Genomic DNA, 19090 nt, shown 5'->3' with positions numbered 1-19090 from the left:
ATGGATTTTAAGGGGAACGCCACACTAATTATTATTTTTTAAATCCCATGGGTGTCCCCCCCAAAATCCATACCAGACTCTTATCCAGGCATGCAGTTCAGCAGGTCAGGAAAGGGGGGAGACGAGTGAGCACCCCCCCTCCTGAACCATACCAGGCTACATGCCCTCAACATTGGGTGGGTGGGAGCTTTGGGGCAGGGGGGCTCCCCCTGCCCCAAAACACCTTGTCCCCATGTTGTTGGGACAAGGGCCTCTTCCTGACAAACCTTGGCTGTGGTTGTCGGGGTCTGCGGGTGGGATGCTTATCGGAATAAGGAAGCCCCCTTTAACAAGGGGGCCCCAAGATCCTACCTCCCCATGTGAATGGGTATCAGGTACATCATACCCCTACCCTTTCACCAAAAATGTGTCAAAAAGTAAAAACCAAAAGAAACAGTTTTTGACAAGTCCTTTATTAAAAAAATAAAAAATAGTGTCCCTCTATGTAAACCCATCATCAATAATATGGTCCCGAAAAATAGAAAAAAATAAAAACGCTCCGCCTCCTGGGAGGCCTCCCGCCGACTGCCCACTCTGCGATTTGATGGGTATTATATGGGCAAGGGACGGGGTCACCTGGCTATGTCACCCGGTGGCAACGTCCCCTTCTGACATCACGTGACAACACCCACCCCCCCATGTTGAAGGCATGTGGCCTGGTATGGTTTGGAGGTGGGGCTCTTGCTTGTCTCATCCCTTTCCTGACCTTCCGGGCTCGGAAAAGGGTCTGGTAAGGATTTGGGGAGGACCCTACGCCATTTTTTAAAAAACATTTCTATTGCCGGGCAATTGCCGGCATTCTTTTCTTTACATTCATCTGTCAGTGGGGAAGCTCGTTGACAGATGATGACTCATGGTTGTTTAGAATGTGGGCGGCCGGCTTCCCGCCCGCTGCTTAACAACCAGCTATTTCTTCACACAGAATTCAAATTGTTTTTTGACTGCTCCAAATTCTAATCTTTATGAAAAGATGGAATTCATTAGAAAATGAATAAACAAACGAAATTCGTTACTATTCGTTACTATTTCATTCTGAGATTCGGATACATCCAAATCTCTGAATAACCAAACATTTGTCCAAATTTGTAAGCAAATTGCACGTCTAGTAAAAAGCAGCCTACACTGTAATGCCCCATACACATGGTCGGATTTTCCGACGGAAAATGTGCGATCGCAGCGTGTTGTCGGCCATTCCGTCCATGTGTGGGCTCCATCGGACATTTTCCATCGGATTTTCCGACACACAAAGTTTGAGAGCAGGCTATAAAATTTTCCAACAACAAAATCCGATCGTGTCAATTCCGACCGTGTGTGGCCAGTTCCGACGCACAAAGTGCCACGCATGCTCAGAAGTAATTCCGAGACGAAACAGCTCGGTCTGGTAAAATTAGCGTTCGCAATGGATACAGCACTTTCGTCACGCTGCAATGTAAACAATGGTTTAATACAGCGCACTCTCTTCTTCTTTATAATGTGAGAAGAATGAAGTAGTTTTGCTGCTCATATTCACACAGACTTCTCACAAACTTCTTTCTTTATTATTTATCGTGATTCCCTCAATATATTTTGATTTGTCACATCTGACCAAATTTCTTTTTTGTTGTTTTATTTATTTATTTATTTTTTTAAGGCTGTTTTTTTTTTTGGGGGGGGGGGTTGTATTTTTTTCAAGGCTGATCTTTGTTTTATTTTATTTTTAGTGTTACTCCATAATATTTTTGTGTGTGTTTTGTGTGTCAAGTTACCACAACACCATTATTATCTTGTATTATTTAATCTCAAGAAAGTTGCTTGGTGTTGGTGTCCCTTGTTGATTTCACATTGTATTTTTGAAATGTACCTGAATCCTCACAAATAAACAGTCCTTTTTGAAGGAAAACACACATAGGCGAGTACAATTGAAACAAAAAATCCTTTATTAAGGGCTCAGAACCAAACAAAGAGGGAGGCAATGCTGGAGAAACATCAGAAATTGACGAAGCCTTGGACCCCCAGGGCAGACATCAAATCTTTTCCTGCAAAATTGGTGGCCTGAGGAGTCCATATCTAAGGGAGTGCAGTCTGGTCCAGAAGTCCCAGAGATCATGAAAGCAGCAGATGACATCTGTGTCCCCAGGCTGTGGTACTACAAGAGGCTGCATCTTTTGCCAGACCAGACTGGACCCAGGGTCATCACTCTCTCTGGTCTTCTTTCCATGCTTCCTACCCGTCTGTGGCTCTGGTGTTGGAGATGTGGCAGGAGGAGGAGTAGGACCTGGAGGAGGAGAAGGAGGAGGAGTAGTAGGACCTGGAGGAGGAGGAGGAGGAGTAGTAGTAGGACCTGGAGGAGGAGGAGGACTACGTGTGAGGTTACAAATGTGGGTAGCACATGTTATTTGGCCCCTCAACCCCTTATTGAAAGCTTCCAAAATTAAGGACTCACACAGGAGTCGTTGGCCCTCCTCCATCTGCAGCATTTTGCAGGCAGTTAGGCCAGCAATGTCCTCCTCCACACTGTGGGGGCTTCTCAGGGCCTCTCTAGCATTCCAAAAGAGGCCTATGGCAGCCTCCTCCAGGTTGCTCCTCTTCCTGCCACTTTGTCTTTGAAGGTGTAGGGGAGGGACCTGGATATCAGGCAGCCTGCTTGGCCCAGCCACCTCCTGGCTGAGACTTCCCTGTGTATGAAAAAGGGACATGGTTGTAGTTTTTGCATCATCAATCACAATCATAAATTAGTACTCCAAACTAACATCTAGTTAACATAATTGATGGGACAACCAGAAATATTTAGAGGAATGCTATACCTGGCTCAAGCTGGGCTCCTCCACATGTTGCTGCCTGGAAGGCCTAGGTTGGGCTTCAGAAGCCTCAGCTGGGGGGGAAGGAAGTGTGGAAGGAAGACTGGAGAGTGCTGGCCTGGGTTCAGTCTGACCTGCCAGAAAATGAAGCCTGTCATAGTACCACAGCCTGGGGACATAAATGTCATCTGTTGCTCCTGATCTCTGGGAATCCTGGACCTTCTTGTGCTCCCTTAGATAAGTGCTCCTCAGGCCACCAATTAGGATCTTCAAATAGGTGATGTCTGCCGTGGGGATCACCGTCTTCACAAATTCCAACAAATTATCCAGCGCTGCCTTCCTCTTTGTTTGGTTCTTATATTCAGGGTGGTTTATCTCCCATAGACAGGGCAGCTCCCTGAACATATCAATGAAGATTGCCATAAAGTCCTTATCTTTGAAGATATCCATTTTCACTGCAAGACACAACACAAGACAAACCCTAATGTCAGCCTAAAGTCTTCTAAACTTGTGCAAATACAGGCCTCAATTTAGAAGCAGTATAGGCCCAGTGTTAAATCTTACCTTCGTTATCACGATCGGCGCCTCCGTTACTCCTTCCTCCACTCACAGATCATACGTACTATGCACGCGTGTTACACTTTATAGACACTGCGCATGCGTGAAACTCCGCCCGCCCCTGATGTTCTTTCTAGTCTATTCCCCACCCCTTCTCGCTCGGCGCAGTGGGGAAGAGCACATGGCGGAGTCAGAGCAGGTGTCTGATATTTACACCAACGAGGAGGAGGAGGAGGAAAGCCTGGAGGCAGAAACGTCCCGATCCAGAAGGAGACGATTTAAGGCATCAAATATGTCCTTTGGGGAGATGTTGGAGATGGTTGACATCCTGAAGAAGGCCGACTATGATGGAAAGTATGGACCTTACCCCAACCCCAATGTCCGAAAGGCCAAGATCATGGCGAAAGTGGTCAAAAGTCTGCACCGGAATTTCGAGGTATGTCGATTGAAAGATCAGCTCAGGAAGCGGTGGTCGGACCTAAAATTAAGAGAGCACGAGCAGTACAGAAAGATCCGGAGAGTGCTGCAAAAAAGTAAGTAGTTGTGCTGTGTTCCTAGTCTTTTTGTGTTTATTACTTTCGTGCTGCTCCATGTGCTTTTCTTAACCGTTATCCAGTTTAAAATGTCAACTTTCATGTTCATGGGCACATTATTCGTTCGTATCAAACATTTTTCTTTCGGCCTACAAAACACCATTGTTTTGGCCATATGCATTTGCCCACATTTTTTAGGGCCTACTTGTCTGAAAATAATTTGATTGTGTAGATGGGTTTGTTACTAGAATGAAATGCAAACTAGATTCTGTGTCAGGAGAGGACACTCACACTTCCAAGCAATGTTTCATATTTATAGTTCTTACCTCAAATATCTGTGTGCTAAGTATACCATTTTTTTTTTCATAGGGGAGAAAAGACTCGGAGGACACCCCTCATCCGAGGAGTCCAGAGACCCCCCACCTCTGGAAGAAGGGGAAATCCACCCAAGACAAACAGAGCAGGAGGAGGAAGACGTGGTGGAAATTGGCACCACAACAGGTGAGTGTCTGCGACCACAGGCTCAGGTAAGAGATGGATGCCGGCATATTTATAACACATGTTTTTTTTTTATTTCTATCTTTTTAGGTGATCGTGATGTTGTGGATCCAGATCCTTTCACCTCGGAAAGTGCACAGATCCTGATCGGGGAGATCATGGGGTGTAATTGGGACTTGGAAAACATCAATAAAAACATCAATGATGTTCTTCAAAAAAATAAGAACATCATTGATGTTTTGGGGAGAATTTAAAACCCCTCCAAATCCCTTTGTTTTATGGTGTGCTACAATTTTTTAACATTTTTTGTCAAATTGGAGAAAAGCCAAATTTGAAGATGCACACAGTGTGTCAACATGTGCTATCTGCCATCATGGGAGATCAATGGATGCATTTTGGGGGTGCAACCCCTTCCTCAATAGTAAAGTAGCTGATAGGAAGGGGTTGCTCCCCCAAAACACGTCCCTTGATCCCCCATGATGGCAGCTAGCACATGTTGACATTCGGCTATTTGTGTGCATCTTCAAAATTTGGCTTTTCCGGGGGCGACTTCACCCCATCTGAATGCAATATCAAACACAGTTTCTAAATACTCATGTCTGATATTGCCTTCAAGTTCTACCAAATGTGAACTTTGTAAGTTCAAGATTTGTGTCTTTCTTGTTGGTTTTAAACATGCCTGTTTTATCTTAAATGGACATTTCTATTTTTTCTAATGTGAACCCGAAAATTGTTATACAACAAACATGTTGGTTTGTTTTAAAAACCTTTTCTAAATGCACATGTGATTGTGCAGGTATTAAAAAGATTGTTAATCAAGAATGTGTGGATTATTGTCTCAACGCTACAACACTTTTGGGTGCTCTAATTGCTGCTTTCTGTGACAATGGGTGTTATTTCCTAAGGGCAAATCCACTTTGCACTACAAGTGCAGTTTCAAGTGCACTTGTAGTGCAAAGTGTCTTTGCCTTTAGTAAATAACACCCAACAGTGCTTTGTAAGGTTGCACAATCACGCCATTTTCAGGACTCACCACATTTCTGTCAGGGTCAGCTAAAACAAATACAAGCAGTAAATGTCACCAAAGATTTGCTTATTTTTTTTATTTGAAAAAGGTTTTACACATTGTCTGGCATATTGATAGCCCCCCTACCCGCAAAGAATTCAAGGTATCTTAGCCGGACATCACGGGCACTCAGGGGGGGCAAGCCAGGATGGCCACTTTCAAGCGCCGTCAGGGTTGATTCATTTTAAATTCCGGCCTCATGCCCAACTGAGCCAGCATAGTTGGCAGAATGTTGCCATAAAAAGTTGTGTAGAACACAGCTGGCCAGGATAATGTGATTCAGTTTGTACTCTGCCATATGTATGGGTGTAAGAAATAGGTGGAACCGGCTGGCCATGATTCCAAACGTGTTCTCCACCACTCTTCTGGCTCTGACCAGCCAGTAATTGAAAACCCTCTGGTCCGGGGTGAGGGTCCTCATCGGGAATGGCCGCATAAGATGGTCCCCCAGTGCAAAAGCTTCATCCGCAACGAAGACGAATGGGAGTCCTTCCACATTGTCTTCTGGAGGTTGCAAGTCCAAGCTGCCATTCTGGAGATGCCTGTAGAACTCCGTCTGGGTAATGACTCCACCATCGGACAACCGGCCATTCTTCCCCATGTCCACATACAGAAATTCATAAGTAGCCGACACCACCGCCAACATCACAATACTATTGAACCCCTTGTAATTATAATAGTACGAATCCGAGTTGGATGGTGGGATGATGTGGACGTGTTTCCCATCAATTGCCCCTCCGCAGTTAGGAAAGTCCCACCGCTGGGCAAAGTGGGAGGCCACAGTCTGCCATTCCTGTGGCGTGGAAGGAAACTGTGGAGTAAAACAAAAAAAAATTAGTCTTTTTGCACATAAACATGGAAAGCAGATTAGACACAAACATTCTTGGCCAACATCAAGATAACATTTATTTATGGGAATTTTTAAAGACCAAAGTATAAGGTACACCGATCATACCCCCCCCCCTCATGGGCCAATTCTAACATTATAAGGGGGGGAGGCTCTTGGACAGGTAACCCTCTCCACTTCATTGAGAGATGAATGCCTAAATAATGTGTATTACTTGGAACAGCCCCTCCTTAGTTGCACTATTGACAGCCCTGGACAGGTAAGAAGTGTGATAATACAAAGATATAAATACACACTGTACACATTTTAGCGCATTTGGACATTCTGCTATTACCTATCAAGATAATAATAGGATACCAAAACTTTAAACAGTACCATTTGAAAGTATACAGGCAGGCCCTTGCACTACATGCTTTGGGGAATTCATCCATACATCTGACCACAAAAGAGGTAGGTATAGGAGGGTTTGGCAAAGTCAGCAGATAGATGAATGAGGATAGATAGAGAATTGGTATCAGCTGACTTAGCAGTTGGGGGAGGGAGGGTTTCAAATTATTTGGGGACCCCCAAAAAAAAGCCTCTGGCACTCTGCCTGAATTTAAAGCACAAATCACATTTCAAAACATTTTAGGGGTGTTTGGGGTAAAGCACTACTATGGAGCTGATAAAATACATTGTTAAGTGACATGAGGTGAATAAAGGGCCAGGAGAGCATGCTGGGGAGGTAAGTGAAGGCAGATATGTATGAAGGAGCAAAAAAATAATTACAAAAATATCAAGCATGCGTGAGGACAAAGGCAACATTCACAGCATAGTACAATCATCGTAATTAGGGAATGAGGAAAGAAATACAATATATTAGCAAACATTAAATACAATAAAATGTGATATTAAAGGATAAAAATCTTACCTTCATATACTCCTTCTGCAGGACCTGGATGATGGCAGAACAGGTCTCTGGGATAATGATCCCCAGAGCCTGGGGGGAGATGCCTGTCGAGAACTTCAAGTCCTGCAGGCTTCTCCCGTCGCCAAGTACCACAGGGTGGCGACAAGCCTCTGCTCCGGAGTGATGGCTTGCCTCATGCAAGTATCCTGCCTGCTGATATAGGGGGTCAGCAAAGCCAACAAACGGTGAAATACGGGATCCGTCATTCGGAGAAAGTTCCTGAAATCATCAGGATTATTCTCACGGATCTCACGGAGCAAAGGCATATGACAGAACTGGTCACGCTGAAGCAACCAATTCTTGGTCCATGAACTCCTCCCCAACCCTGTTCATGGACTGGACTTGTGTCAAGGTCAGGACCCCAACACCAAGCCCCCGCACAGCACGAACTCTACGAGGAATACGGATACGCAACATGGCTAGAAAACGGTCGGCTGCTCAGAACGAAGTAACAGAACGCACTGAAGAACAGCAAGGCCTGTGAAGAGCGACCTGAAAAACAGTAACGAATGAACAAGAACACAATGACAAAGTCATGCGTAGCTTGCTTGCACGCACTGAAGAGCAGATACAAACCCACAAGCACAAACTGAACAGCAGAAAATGATCTGAAAACCACGAGTCTGAAAAAGCGCAAATCGTCTCTCACCAAACTTTTACTAACACGAAATTAGCAAAAGGAGCCCAAAGGGTGCCGTGCTTGGTTCTGAACTGGCATTTTCTAGTCTCGTCGTACGTGGTGTACATCACCGCGTTCTTGGCGATCGGAAATTCCGACAACTTTGTGCGACCATGTGTACGCAAAACAAGTTTGAGCCAACATCCGTCGGAAAAAATCCATGGATTTTGTTGTCGGAATGTCAGATCAATGTCCGATCGTGTGTACGGGGCATAACACTGCACTCTGCACAAACAAACACAGCAGATGACCAGAAGACATGCTGCTAATGTGTAAGTAGCTCCTGCAACTGACACCTGCCTCTGAAATGTACTGAAATGCTTGCTAAATTCCCTCCATGTCTCACTACACAAGATGTCAATACATTTTCCTCTAATGTGCATGTTCAAATTGGCCAGCTAAGAGAGTGTACAGACCACATGGGAGACTTCACAGCTACACATAATAGTTTAGGGGATTATCACCCTGGCTGTTAGAATTATTTAAAGTTAATCAAAGATAAATTAATATACTTAGAAGATGGGTCATGCAGATAACATTAAAATACAGTATCTCACAAAAGTGAGTACACCCCTCACATTTTTGTAAATATTTTATTATATCTTTTCATGTGTCAACACTGAAGAAATGACTTTGCTACAATGTAAAGTAGTGAGTGTGCAGCTTGTATAACAGGGTAAATTAGCTAACTCTACACACAGCCATTAATGTCTAAACCGCTGGCAACAAAAATGAGTACACCCCTAAGTGAAAATTGGGCCCAATTAGCCATTTTCCCTCTCCGTTGTCATGTGACTAGTTAGTGTTACAAGGTCTCAGGTGTGAACGGAGAGCAGGTGTGTTAAATTTGGTGTTATAGCTCTCACTCTCTCATACTGGTCACTGGCACCTCATGGCAAAGAACTCTCTGAGGATCTGAAAAAAAGAATTGTTGCTCTACATAAAGATGGCCTAGGGTATAAGAAGATTGTCATGACCCTGAAACTGAGCTGCAGTATGGTGACCAAGACCATAAGGCAGTTTAACGGGACAGGTTCCACTCAGAACAGGTCTTGCCATGGTCGACCAAAGAAGTTGAGTGCACATGCTCAGCATCATATCTAGAGGTTGTCTATGGGAAATAGACATATGAGTGCAGCCAGCATTGCTGCAGAGGTTGAAGGGGTGGGGGGTCAGCCTGTCAGTGCTCATACCATACACCGCACACTGCATCAAATTGGTTTGCATGGCTGTCGTCCCAGAAGGAAGACTCTTCTAAAGATGATGCACAAGAAAGCCCACTGAAGACAAGCAGACTAAAAGTCTACACAGGTAGACTTTTCGACCAGACTGGTCTGACGGAACGAATCCGTCGGACAATCCGACCGTGTGTGGGCTTCACCAGACCTTCAGTGGACTTTTTCTGTCAAAAATCAGACGGACTTTAGATTTAGAATATGTTTCAAATCTTTGCGACGGACTCGAGTCCGGTCGAAAAATCCGTTCATCTGTATGCTAGTCCGACGGACAAAAAAGGATGCAAGGGCAGCTATTGACTACTGGCTACAAACTTCTTTATTCTAGACCCTTTGTACGTCATCATGTTCATACCAACGGACTTTCGAACAGACTTTTCGTAACTCTGTCAAAAGTCCATCGGAAAGACTGTCAGACGTTTGATGCTGAAAAGTCCGCCCGTGTGTACACAGCTTAAGGACATGGATTACTGGAACGGTGTCCTGTGGTCTAATGAGACCAAGGTAAACTTATTTGGCATCAACGACCAGTCTTCAAGGCTCCTCTAAGAGGCCTCTTCTGGGAAGTCCTCTACCACCGATGTGGAACAAACAAAAATCAAAAAGAGGCAACAAGACTCTGTCCCGCCATGATGGGACCTACAGTCGATGGATCCATCAAGGGTTGTTTCTAGAGCCCTGTCAGATTGAAGAACCTCCTAACTGAGTAGCAGGATCTTCAGTACACCTCCTGTTCTCTGACTTGCCCTTTGGGCAACTCCCCTATCTAAAGTTTATCTCACAGTTGTTGGTTCACTTAATTGAGTTGGTTTATTATGGTGGTTTATGCTCCCACAATGATTTACACTCTTTAAATTCACCATGTTGAATGATACTACTGAGCTGGCTCTCTCCCCCATAACACTACTTATGGGATGCATTTTACATGTTTTGCTTGTTTATTTGTTTTATGTTTAAGCATTTAACTGCTTGCCAACCAGCCGCCATCATTATACTGCGGCAGGTTGGCACGATCCCACGAGCTGCCGTAGCTATACGTTGGCTCCTTTAAATGGGATAGCAGGTGCTGCGATGACCGCTGGTGATAAGCGATCGCGGGCATGAGAGGCAGAACAGGGACATGTGTATGTAAACACACAAATCCCTGTTCTGTTCTGTGAGGAGAGACAGATCGTGAGTTCCTAATAGCTAGGAATCACAACCTGTCATTTCCGCTAGGTCAGTCGCCTCCCCCCCCACAGTTAGAAACACACACAGGGAGCACAATTAATCCCTTGATTGCCCCTGTAGTGTTAACCCCTTCCCTGCCAGTGACATTTTTATAGTAATTAGTGCCTTTTTTAATAGCACTGATCACTGTATAAATGCCAATGGTCCCAAAATGTGTCAAAAGTGTCCGATGTGTCAGCCATAATGTTACAGTCCCGATAAAAATCGCAGATCGCTGCCATTACTAGTAAAAAAAAAAATAATAAAAATGCTATAAATCTATCCCCTATTTTGTAGACGCTTTAACTTTTGCGCAAACCAATCAATATACGCTTATTGTGATTTTTATTACCAAAAATATGTAGAAGAATACATATCAGCCTAAACTGAGTAAAAATTTGCTTTTTTAAAAAAAATGGGGATTTATTTATTATAGCAAAAAATACAAAATATTGTGTACAAAAAAAAATTGGTGCTTTTTTTGTTTATAGCGCAAAAAATAAAGACCGCAGAGATTATCAAACACCACCAAAAGAAAACTCTATTTGTGATTAAAAAAGGACGTCAATTTTGTTTGGGTGCAGCACTGTATGACCGCGCAATTGTCAGTTAAAGCAACGCAGTGCTGAATCGCTAAAAATGGCCCGGTCATTCAGCAGCCAAATCTTCCGGGGCTGAAGTGGTTAATGTACATTTCGTTACTCTCTTAGCTTTAAAATAAGGCCTCTAATTTTTTCATATTTTTTGGGGGGCCTCCCGGCTGGAGCGGTTTACCTTGCCACTTCTCCTGATGTGATTCAGAGGTACTATTAACCTCTGGTGACCCCGGGAAAGCAACCTACAGTTAGGTTGCTTTTACACCAGACCCTTCATTTTTGGGGTCCTGAGCAGGACTCGGCAGGTCCAGTCCTGTACTTAGGGAACTCAGAGCGGCTTCATCTCTGAGCTCCCTATCTCTTTCTTTTATCCACCTCAGCTTTCTTTTTTTCTTTCCCCTTTCAACTCAATTCTCTACCTCTGTTATCTTCCGTCTCTACCAGATGCCTATGTGGAAAACTCAACAACTTTTGAATGCTACGGAACTAGGGCTTGACTGAATCAACTATCCTGAGGTTCCGTCTCGGTTATGTGTTCTCAATACCATGGCGTACTCTCACTCTAATGTCCATGACTAATTCCACCCCCTCAAAAAACGACTCTCCGAGTTGCTTCTCACAATACACAAGGTCTCAACTCTCCAATTAGGAGACGCAAGGCTTTCCAACATTACAATTCCCGGGGCATTGATATTCTATTTCTTCAAGAGATCTATTTCCCTGTTAGTTATAACTCTTTGTTCCTCCACCATAAATATGCAACCTTCTACCTTGCCAATGCTGATGCCTAGAAAAATGGGGCAGCCATCCTCTTCTCTAAACAAGTCTCATTTACTCATTCTCAAACTATCAAGGATCGAGCGGGTCGCTACATTCTAGTCAAGAGTCATATCAACAGCACTCTTTATACCCTTATATCATATTACACCCCAAGGCAGGACCAAGCTACCTTTTTCTCAAAAATGTTAAACTCACTTGCCCCCATTTTGAGGGAAGGGTGATAATGGGGGGGGACTCGAACATAACCTTTGATCAATCCTTAGATACAGTAAATCAGTGGAAGGGATCCCCCATCTCAAAAGACCACCCAAACAAAGCCTCCGCATTGTTCAGCTCCTGCATTCACTAGGGCTGATAGATAAATGGAGATAGCTAAATCCCTCATCCAGAGATTACACACACTTCTCAGCCCCCCATAGGACATATGTGTCACTAATAGTACTCACCGAGGCCGAGATGCCGAGAGCGGTTCACCCTTGCGACTAAGCGCAGTCCGCCCCCTTGAGGTGGTACAGGGAGGGAACCGCATGAAGAGGCACAGGCTCCCCAATGGACTGTTGGTAACTTGCTTGAGAGTCTTGGTAGAGAAGAGCCGCTGTGCAGGTACTGGTAGACAGAGGTACAAACTGGGACAACAGATAGGAAGTCCAGAACCAGGCTGAGGGTCAAACACAGTAAGCAGTGGTTTTGAGCTGCAGGGTTTGCAGGTTGGTGTCTGAAGACATGGGTAGTCCAGGTGCAAGCAGAGAGTCAGGCTAAGAGACAGGAGACAGTCCAAGAAACAGGCCGAGGGTCAAACACAGGAGACTGGTGGAAATCCGATAAACAAGCCGAAGTCAGGTCCAGGAGAGAAGCAGAGAAATCCAATGGCAAATCCGGGTCACAACAGGTAGTCAGGCAAGGTACAGAAGACAGGTTCAGGTAATACAGGGAGCTGAGACAAACCAGCAACTTGTTTGATCCTCTGAGCGCCTTTTATAGGCTGCCCAGAGGATCATGTTGGGTGTGTGCTAGTGCGCATGTGCGAGCGCCGTAACGCCAGACCGCTAATGCGCATGCACTGGAATGCCGGAACGCCGCGCATGCGCGAAAATACACGGCCAGAATAGAAGGAAGGCATCTTCTGACAATATGCTAGAATAGACCATATATTCACCCCCACTTCAGAGATCCACATAGCAATTCAGGCCTCTATTTTCGATGTACCTTGGTCAGACCACTCCTTGGTACTCCTCAAGATCATGGAGGTCCTATCCTTTTCGGGTCCTCATTCTTGGCACCTTAATGAGACCCTCTTGAGAGAACCAGTGAACTGTAATATGCTAGAGAATGAACTCCACAAGTACTTTCTCCTTAACGATGTAGATGACATCTACACAGGCTCCCTATGGGGAGAACATAAGGCAGTAATAATAGGGAAAATTAGCCAAATGGTCTCACGACTGAAACGTCAATGTCAGGTTGAAATAGCAAATCTGGAGAAAGAATTTAAATTATTTAGCAAATCACATAAACGTAACCCCACATCAAATTCCATAGCAAAACTCAAGGCCATTAATCTAGCCTTAAATTTAGCTTTAACCTCAGTTGCCGAAAAACACCTCAAATGGATGGGCGGCCGTTTTTACATGCGAAAATATAAAATCGGCCAGCAACTTGCATCGAAATGAATCCCTAAACTTCGGACTCCCTCCCTAAAATCAAATCTTTATCAGGATCCCTGTCTCAAAATCCCAAACGAATCCTAGAAACCTTTCGTTCCTTCTAAAGAACACCCAAGTGCCAGCCACAAACTGGACACCTTCCTAGAGGTAATTCCCCTCCCTAAACTGAAGGACACCCACCGTTCCATCCTAGAATCTCCTATCATAGAAACTGAAGTTCGGAACGTTATTAAGGCCCTACGTAATGGCTCAACTCCGGGTCTTGATCGCTTTTCCACTAGTTACTACAAGACGTTTGTTAGCATCCTCTCCCCTCTTCTGGTCCGGTTCTTCAACTCCCTAAGAAGTGGTTCACCTTTAGACTCAGCATCTAATATCGCATATATTTCAGTGATCCACAAGCCTGGTAAAGACCCTAGTGAAGTCAGAAACTACAGACCTATCTCACTGATTAATATTGACCTGAAAATAATGACAAAAATCTTATCGAACTGACTAGCTTCATTTATCGGCTCATATGTCCACAAAGGTCAGGTAGGCTTTATACCAGGCAGGCAGGGACTAGATAAGGAGGGGGGGGATTGATGCCCCCACAGGAAGGATTTCTCTTATCAATAGATCTTCAAAAGGCATTTGACACTGTCTCCTGGCCTTACCTCTTTACCATTCTTAACAGATAGGGATTTGGCTCTAACTTTATAAGAATCTTAGAAGCCCTTTACTCTTGCCCCATGGCACAGGTCACACTGCAGGGACACTATTCAGATCTCCTCCCTATAGAGAAAGGAACAAGACAGGGATGCCCTCTTGCCCCAATTTTCTTCGCAATAGCTATCGAAACCTTAGCCATAGCCATCAGACTTCAACCTGAGATTCACGAAGTTCGATGTGGACAATCAGTTCATAAATGTGCCCTCTTTGCCGATGATGTTCTCCTAATTGTAATATCCCCTTTTATTCTCCTAATTGTAATATCCCCTTTTATCTTGACCCCTAATATTCTCCATTTACTGCACAAACTTAGCCAAGTCTCAGGCCTCTACGTTATTATGTCAAAATCCACTGACCCCAATGTCTCGACCCCCTTGACTTTGGCAGAACAACTAAAGAGTCACTTCCCCTTTTCCTGGAGCGATTCTTCTATTCCTTACCTGCGTATCAACTTAACTGCATCTATAGACCTCCTCTATAACATTAATTACACCCCTCTATTCAAAAAATTGTCAACTGATCTTTCCCAGTGGTCTTTGTATGGGTTATCCTGGGTGGGAAGAGTAAATGCGATTAAAATGGCCCTACCATCGCAAATTCTCTACTTATTCTGCTCTGTCCCTATCCCCGTGATTAAGCTACATTGAGCTAAATTACAATCAGCCATAGTTCACTTTATCTGGGGTAAAATGAGACATTGTTTCTCTAAACACATTATAATTAGAACTAGATTGAGAGGGGGATTAGGACTACCCAACCTCTGGTGGTACTATCAAACGGCGCAGTTGGCCCAAATTTCTATTATCTACTCCAGAGGACCAAAAGCAGATTGGGTAGAAATGGAAAGACAGGCGGTCCCAAACTTCACACTGGACTTCCTTATTTGGAGCACTCACAAATCACGCCCCTCTATACTATCCCCAACACTATCACACTCAGTAGCATTATGTAACTCAATACATAAGTCAACTAAAAAAGCTTCAACTTGGCACCCACTTGCCCATATTTTCCATAATCCCCACTTTCCCCCAGGGAAAGATATTAAAGCTTTTCAATGGTGGTTGGACAAAGGGTTATACCGAATTGGTCATTATATCAACTCTAATGGGCCCCTCACAAGTCATTGTGTCAACAAATTAGAGCTGCCCCTTTCCGAAAGAGTCCACTTTTTTCAAATCTCCCATTTCTTACATTCTATTTGGTTCAATAAACCAAACCCTTTATCAGTCACCCCATATGAACAGTGGTGCTCTAAAGTCATGGACATGAGGGGAGGTATCTCCTTGATTTACTTGGCTCTTACTGAGCCATTGGAGAAAATGTCATACATGTTGAGTTGGAAATGTGACCTCAAGATTGAGTGGGACTTAGACACCTGCCATATATGCCTTTCTCAATCTTTTAAGGGGATTAATAATGTCTCTTTGATTGAGGCCAACCTTAAGGCCTTATCTCGATGATACTTAGTACCTACCAGCCTAGCCAAATTATATCCAGAGACATCTCCCCCATGCTTCAGAGGCTGTGGCCATTTGGGTTCGCTCTTCCACACCCTCTGGCAGTGTCCTAGAATTAGAGGTTTCTGGAAACAAATCTTCAATCTAATACGTAAAATCACTGAGATCTCTCTGAACCAAGATCCATCAATTTCCCTCCTTAACCAGGCCCTAATCTTCTATATACTCCTAGGGGCCAAAGTAACCACGTGCCTACTGGGCACTTAAACCCCCTTCCTGCCCAGGCCAATTTTCAGCCTTCAGTGCTTTCACATTTTGAATGACAATTGCGTGGTCATGCAACACTGTACTCAAATGACATTTTTTATCATTTTTTTTCACACAAATAGAGCTTTTTTTTGGTGGTATTTAATCACTGCTGGGTTTTTAATTTTTTGCTAATAAAACAAAAAAAAGACTGAAAATTTGGGAAAAAAAACAGTTTCATAGTTTGTTATACAATTTTGAAAACAGGTAATTTTTCTCATTCATTGGTGTGCACTGATGAGGCTGCACTGATGGGCACTGATAGGCTGCACTGATGGGCACTGGTAGGCTGCACTGATGGGCACTGATTTGCTGCATTGCTGGGCACTCATAAGGTGGCACTGATGGGTACTGATAGTCGGCACTGATGGGCACTGATGAGGTGGCACTGATGGGTGGCACTGAAGGGCACTAATTGGTGGCACTGAAGGCACTTATAGGTGGCACTAATAGGGGGCAATGATGGGTGGCACTGATGGGCACTGGTAGGCACTGATAGGTGACACTCATAGGCAGCACTGATCGGTGTCACTGATGATGAGGCACTTATTAGCATTGATTAGAAGAACTGATGGGCATTGATAGGTGGCACTGGTGGGCAGAGGTATGTGGCACTGTGAGCACTGGAAGGTGGCATTAGTGGGCACTGGTAGGTGGCACTGGTCAGTACTGATAGGTAGCACTGGTGGGCACTGATAGGTGGCACTGGTGGGCACAGATAAGGCAGCGGAGGCTCTCTGTGTAAAGGTCCAATGTCCCTCTGATAGAAGCCAGTGATCAGCTTTTTCCCCCCCCCCACCCTGTCAGTGTAAGGGAAAAAAAAAGATTACCGATCTTCTGTTTACATCACGTGATCAGCTGTCATTGGCTGACAGCTGATCATGTGGTAAGGGTCACAGACTCGGTGATCACAGAGCGCCCTGGCAATTAAGGCCTGCGCTGTAACCTATAGCACGGGCAGGAGGTGGTTAATGATTGCACATGCATGGAAGCTTTCATATTTGAACTCTTTACTGAGATTTTTGAAACACTTTACCTATCCCCCAGGGACGATCTTCACGCAGTAGTTAGAAGTTTGACTGATGGCAACCACAATTTTGGTAACCATACATATCTGTGTGAAGACCCCCCAGAAAGGATACTCTACTACTGACGATCACTCCCCTTTCCACAGGGGCACTTAGAGATATGACTCTTTAACATATCCCTGATCTCTGCACCCTGATCGTCATAACATTATGATTGTTTTCTTCCTACCATACCTCTCTCTACAGAGGAGAGCCCACATTACTGGTACTATTATCATACTGTATCATCAGTTATGTTCTTTATTTTATATCTCTGCTGTAATCTCTCTTTGTTCACATGTGTTATATTTCAGACATCCTTTTGTTTGTTCATCTTTGTATTTGAAAATCCTCAAAAAAAACCCATTTCAACTAAAAATAACAAAAATGTTATATCTACCTGCTCTGTGCAGTGGTTTTGCACAGAGCAGCCATAATCCTCCTTTTCTTGGGTCCCTCTTCGATGCTCCTGGCTTCTTCCTCCTGTTAAGTGCCCCCACAGCAAGCAGCTTGCTATGGGGGCACCAGAGCCGCAGCTTCCTGTGTCCATTCAAATACAGAGCCGCGTCCTGTCCCGGCCCCAGCCGTGATTCTGGGACCCCACGTAATTTAACATTGTTGCGGCGGGACCTGTCTTCAAGGTCTGATCCACATCTGATCATCTTTGACTTCATCATAGACATCCATCAGATTATTAAAATAGTTGTGGTGCAGTCCTCCATTTTGTTTTCGATGTATGATACTCTATCTCCCATATTGGTCAGGTCAATATAAAATTTGTTTATGAGAGTAGAGAAATTTTCAGCAAGGAGAATTGTAAGGAAAGGCACATGTCCTTCATGGTGATGTCAAGGACTGACTGTCCAGAAATGAAGAAGTAAACTATGGAAGATTGCAGGTCTGTGTTGGTACATAAGGAATTAATCCCCTTAATCACCTCAATTATTAATGATGGCTGCATGTCCATCCTCATGCGGGCCTTCACCGGTATTTTGTCAGCTCCATTATAGTGCTTTACCCAATACACCCCCTAAAATGTGTACAAAAGTTATGTGTGTGCTTAAATTCAGGCAGAGTGCCAGAGGCTTTTTTTTTGGGTCCCAAACTCATCTCGAAGCCCCCCTAAAATTTTTACAATGGGCCATGAGAGGGGGTGAGGAATCTGATAATCTGATAAGTGGGCCTTATATTTTTGTCTTTAAATACTCCTTCAAATAAATGTTATACTGATGTTGGGCAAGAATGTTTTTGTGTAATCTGCTTGCAATGTTTATGTGAAAAAAGTACTAATTTTTTTTATGGTTTGACCCCACAGTTTTCTTCAACGCCACAGGAATGGCAGACTGTGGTCTCCCATTTTGCCGACCGTTGGAACTTTCCCAACTGTGGAGGGGCTATAGATGGGAAGCACGTCCACATCGTGCCAAGACCCCATTCGGGGTCATACTAAGGCGCTTTTGATAACGTCTAATGATGAAACGCGTAAGGTGTGGCTACACTACTACGTCATTTTCGGTACGGAAGTAAGGGGCTGGAACACAGGTGGAGCACAAGCTGTGAACCAGTGCCCTTACAGATTGCCTGTTTCATTGTGCTTATAGGTCTCCCTGTACTGGGACACCTTTTGTTTTTGCTTATAACTTTTATTAAATACTTTTTTAAAATACTACACAATGGAAGCTCTATCTTTTTCTATGAGGATCTAACTATGAACAGCTGCAAATCAACATTGGGAAAAGTGACCAGAAAGACTCCCTTGGATACCCTTACTGGGTGGAGTGAGCTGCTGAGGCCCTACAGACCACAGATACCACGTGTGGACCACTAGGAGAGATACCAGGAACCATCCCAGGCTATCTTTACATGCCCATTACCCCTGCAGGGGTGCAGGGAGCTGGTGAGTGGGGACCCATCAGGGGGTGCACAGAAGTCACTCGATTCTCTGAACACAAGAGTCACTTGAGGACTTTGGACTTTTTTTGTTTTTCGCTGGTCATTTTGGAGCTTCACAAATAATTTTTTATATATATTTTATATCTTCATGCTGATTTTTTATTTCGGTTTATGACTACACATATTCGTCACTGGATTTTGCTGGTTTTGGGTTTTATACATTTTT

Source organism: Aquarana catesbeiana, linkage group LG03 (assembly GCF_042186555.1).
Source record: "Aquarana catesbeiana isolate 2022-GZ linkage group LG03, ASM4218655v1, whole genome shotgun sequence".
In the NCBI taxonomy this organism is placed as follows: Eukaryota; Metazoa; Chordata; class Amphibia; order Anura; family Ranidae; genus Aquarana; species Aquarana catesbeiana.
Note: the sequence above shows the minus strand (reverse complement) of the source record.